Source organism: Cyprinus carpio, chromosome B5, assembly GCF_018340385.1.
Source record: "Cyprinus carpio isolate SPL01 chromosome B5, ASM1834038v1, whole genome shotgun sequence".
Lineage (NCBI taxonomy): Eukaryota > Metazoa > Chordata > Actinopteri > Cypriniformes > Cyprinidae > Cyprinus > Cyprinus carpio.
In genome coordinates, this window is record NC_056601.1 from 1,427,776 (window position 1) to 1,432,999 (window position 5,224).

A 5,224-nucleotide genomic window follows, 5' to 3' on the forward strand; every position below is an offset into this window, starting at 1 on the left:
GTTCACCAAAAAAGGACAATTCTGTCAAATTCAACCTCATGTCATTCCAAACCTGTAGGACCTGTAGGACCACAATGGAAGACGTTTTGAAGGACGTTCAGGTTTCTTTATTCCATACAGTGAGGGTGGATGGGAACGGTCAAGGACTGTCAAGCTGCAAACACACAAAAACTAAATTAGGGTCATCTGTCTGATACGATATCTTGACGATCTTTGATCACTAGTAACTATTCACTTTCATTTTATGACTATACCCCTTTTGTGCCTAAAAGAACAAATCATGCATGTACTGAAAAAAAAAAAAACATGAGTGAGCAAACAACATTTTTGGATGAAGCATCTCTTTAAGAATGTAAAACATTCAGATAATGTTCTTATGGTACAGGGATGTGTGTTTCTCTGTTTACAGTCGTAATATAAAGTGAAATAGATTTATGTTTAATACCGTTAATGCTGAAAGAAAAGGTAACATTTGGTAATACTTAATATACTCCAAGAGGTAAAGCCATATTCAAGTCTGTAAGATTTACTTCCTAATATTATTTAAATGTTTAACATTTATGTGAAACTACTTTCATTCAGTCCTGCATTGTGACATAATATTAAGAGAGATTTTCAGCATTAATCACAATAAAATAATGTGTGAATGCAGCATATCCGAGTGGGACCTGTTTTTAAAATATTTTAATACCTTAACAATTTAGAGATTACACAACCATTCAAAAGTTTGAAAGAAATCTCTTCAACTCACCAAGGCTACATTTATATAATTAAATAAATAATACTTTACTAAAAACAATAATATTGTGAAATATTGTTACAATTTAAAAGACCTGTTTTTTTAGATTTTAATATATTATAAAATGTAATTTATTCCTGTGATGCGCAGCTGTATTTTCAGCATCATTACTCCAGTCTTCAGTGTCACATTATCCTTCAGAAATCATTCTAATATGCAGATTTACTGCTCAGTTATTATGTTTCTTATTATTATCAGTTTTGAAACATGACTAAATAAATTACACTGAAATATATTTTAAAATGTATCAAATTAAAATAATGTTTCACAATATGTCAGATTTTACTGTATTTCTGATCAAATGAATGCAGCCTTAGAGAGCACAAGAGACTTCTTTCAAAAATGTAAAATATTCCACTACTTTTGTAGTGTATATAAAATATTTGTTACATTTAAACAATCAACAGAACATTTGTCACAGAACTGAATCAATAAAATCAACTAGTGAAATCAAGTTATCAATCAAATATCATCAAATAGTTAAGGCAATTTGTCAACAAAGTACTGCAAGAGCTCTGATTACAGTCTTATCATTCAACTGGTGACTGTTAATCATGCATTATTCTTACAGCGTTAATCTAATGTTAAAGTTTAATAAAGCAAACAAGACAGAGAGAAACCTTCTGACAGAGACTAGAGATGAAATGAAGAAATGAGGCACATAGATGCCAGACCAGTGTACAGTCATGTTTCTGTTCCACATGTGACATCACTAAGAACATTCTCAGCCTGTTGCTATAGCAACACTTAAAACAAACAAGAGCGACAGAAGAGAAACATAATGACATTTATTTTGTTTCTGTTTTGACACTAATTAATATTCATTTATGATTATTTCTTTGTCAGCCTTAAGAATGTAAAGGTCAATTTTACATATTGCAATTATTATTATTATTATGCTAATAATATAAAATATTAACAGGTATTTACACAAAGCGGCAACATCAATAAATTCACATTATTGATAATATTTATAAATATATGAACAACAAAATCATAATTTGTCCTATATTTCAATGGTTTAAAATAATTTACTATGCAGATAATGATTTTTTTTTTCTACAGTGTGTGTGCTTCATTTTTGTCATCTCACAGTCAGAAAACAACTCAGGAACTACAGTTAAATAACTCCCTTATCTGATGAATATTTTATATTCTCTACTACTATGACAGATTGTTTTTTCTTCTACAATATATAGGGAAAGTCATATTTCTTTTTATGAGACGTTTTTGATTAATAGCTTAGATGCAGAAGGGGGAAACCCTTTTTTTCCTTTTTTGTTCTCTCTCTCTTTTAACTTGCTTTTGGCAGATCAAACCTATTCAGCCCAGACCATTACACTTAATCATCCATGCTGGGTCAGAGTCATTATCTGTAATGGCAGGGACAAAGCTCTCCCAGATTTGGGGGATTCTGGGATGGATTTAGCTTCTCCTTTAAAGAGAGAGCGGTTCCAGCCACATCAGTCGCGTAAATCAACTTTCATTTGCAAACGCTGCCCATCTTAACCAGACTCGCTGGGTTTGATTAAGACTTTCTAAGATATGATTCATCTTTAATGTTTTAAAATAAATCCAGGGTGACTAAAAAAAAAAAAAAGAGGAGCATGTAATAGTGAGAAATGTCTGAGCATGTCTGAGTACGTTAAAAAGTGCAACCTGTAGGGACTGAACTCAGACGGAACAATCTAAAAGCTTCTTGAAAAAACAGCACTGTTTAAGTTGGCAGGAAGGTGTTGTTGCAAAGCTACATATTCATGGTGGTATACGAGGGATGGAAGAAATATGATAGGCCTTAACTGAATTAAGACACTAGAGATTACATGTTGTCTTCAAGCTTGGTTGGCAAAGAGAAATGAGGAGGGAAAGAAAGAAATAAAAAGAACAGCCTCCAGTATGAGTATTTTTGCATGCCCTGAAATGATGTAGCTAGGAAAAAAACAAACAAGTTTGAGACAATCTCCAAGGGAAAAAAAAATACAAGCGTTTAAATATTTATAATTCCAAAGTTTCCATATGGCTGTTGAGCTGGCACGTCTCTGCAGCTGCCAATTCTTGAAGCTTTACCTCAAAACGGTGGCAGATTGATGGGAACTCTAATGGTTTCCGTTGTAATGGAAAGGAGGAATACATGTGTGAGGGAGGAGTGAGCGTGTTTTTTCTTCACTTCTCCATTTGTGGTGTAGTAAAGCGAGGTGCAGGCCTTTCCTGTGGCCTCCGCAGCATGACGCTGAACGTTAAAAACAGAAGTGACTCAGGAGATGATGAAAGACATGCTGTCTGCCCACTCCAGAAGTTCTGGAAAGTTCTGGTGAGGATGTGACTGAGCCGAATTAAGAGGTCAATAGTCTACGCTTAATCCTTTGTTCCAGTTTCACTCTTTTATACGTTTTTTTAAGCAGTAGTGGGCTCAAGAAATATCAATTCGGATTTATTTTCGCAGACTCCATACAGCAGGTTCAAAACCGCACAATACACACGGAGATCAGGTGAAACTCCAAAAGAGATGTTCACCTGTTTCTCTTCAATCGGATCGCTCGACTCCCAACCAGGTTGAGCCTGGGAATCCCGATCTTTCCAGCTGAGCAGATATCTGCCTGGATGAGAAGCTGACGGATTATAAGAGAGACTAGAGCTTTATCAACATTTACACCTGCACAAAAGTGTCAGACAAACATGAGACGTGCTAAATCCCACAGTTTAACAGGATAAAAGGGTAATGTAATGAGAAATTTGGGCTCTGAAGGTAAACTGGCCAGAACAAATCAGAGAGATTCACCAGCATTTCACTTCAGTTAAACTAATCAAGCTAAATAAACGCAAGCTTTCACGAAGTACGCATTCATCTCATTTGAAGTCTAACTCTAAATGAGCCCTGCTCCACCGCATCTCCTTCCCAACACAGACTTAGATCTGAAATTGGAATAAAGTGTGATTAAACGTCTTATCTGAGAGGACCACCGGTGTAGAGCTCCAGAACAGTTGTGCGTTTCAATTTTCGAGTAACTTCTGCAAACGAATGTTTGGCAAAAGACACGTTCCACATCTGCAAGTGGGATAGAGCGCTAGTTCAAATCACCTACACAGTGGAAACACTTCTCGTCATGTGGTCCAGATCATTTTAATTGGGGTGAGCAGCGGCCGCACATGCTGACCATCTATCGCTCCAGTCATCGGGGCATGAGCCGCGCATTCCTCCTGTTTCCCATTCTCTTCCCGCATTTGTTTTCCGAAGGAAAAGTTACTCCAGTGCAAGTGCTGTATGGGGACCTGTGGCTAGAACATGGATACGTTTTAGTGGACATTTGCCCTTGTACACTGATCCAGATCCAGCTTCCGTTGCACCAGTGCTTTCTGTGGTATCTGTGTGTGTGTGTGTGTGTGTGTGTGTGTTTGTGTGTGTGTAAAATGAGACGAAATGAACACAGTATGAGGCTTTTTATTTCAAAATCAAACTGGAGGAAATGTAAATGTAGACAAAAAGATGTTAAAAAAGACTCACACTCTGTTCCAAAACCTAGTGAGCTGCCTTGATTGGTGCCTACTTAGGCAACTGCCCTATATACAGTATTCTAACTGTTATGGAATCTAAGAAGTCTCAAGCGGAATCAGCAAAATGGTCAAATGTGGTATTTTTGAATACAACATGCTCATTGAAAGCATGTAGAAAATTTGCAAAAATATTAAATTCACACACACACACACACACACACACACACACACACACACACACACAGCTCTCACAGGATACTAAATGCGACTGAATCCAAAAGAGACTGACACTCACGTCTTAAACCACTCTAAGAATCATAACAAGTGCAGAAATATTGAAGACATTAGTGCATTTCCAATAAGAATGAATATAATATACTGCATACAAGTGTTAGTTGACAGCTGTATACCATTTTGGTAGACCTACACAGCAAATGTGTAGTGCAAAAAAAAAAAAAAAACACCCCATGATATATATTTGCATATTTTTCATATTTAAAGGTGTAAACAAAATTCTTTTGAAAAAAAAAAAAAATGGAACATTTTATTTCAACTTAAGTTCAGTTACTACATTACATTTTTTAAGTGCAATAGAATTGGCTGTGCAAATCATTTCAAATTAAATTATATTAAACTGAATAGAAAAATTAAGTTCAAAATTAGTTAAATTAATTTGATGAGTTAAAGTAATGGAAAAACATGCTGACGCAATTTACTGATTATGTAATTTTTTACAGTGCAGTGCAACTTACTGTATATGAATTAACCATATGTTTGAAATACATTTTGGCTAGACATTTTTTTTTTCACCGAACACAGTGCATTGTATTACATCATTTTGTTTTCAGAAGCACTTCTATGATGCCATTTTGCTATGGTTTTGGAACAGATCTGTTGTTTACTATCCACAGGACGTGGTGGAGTCTCTTTAGC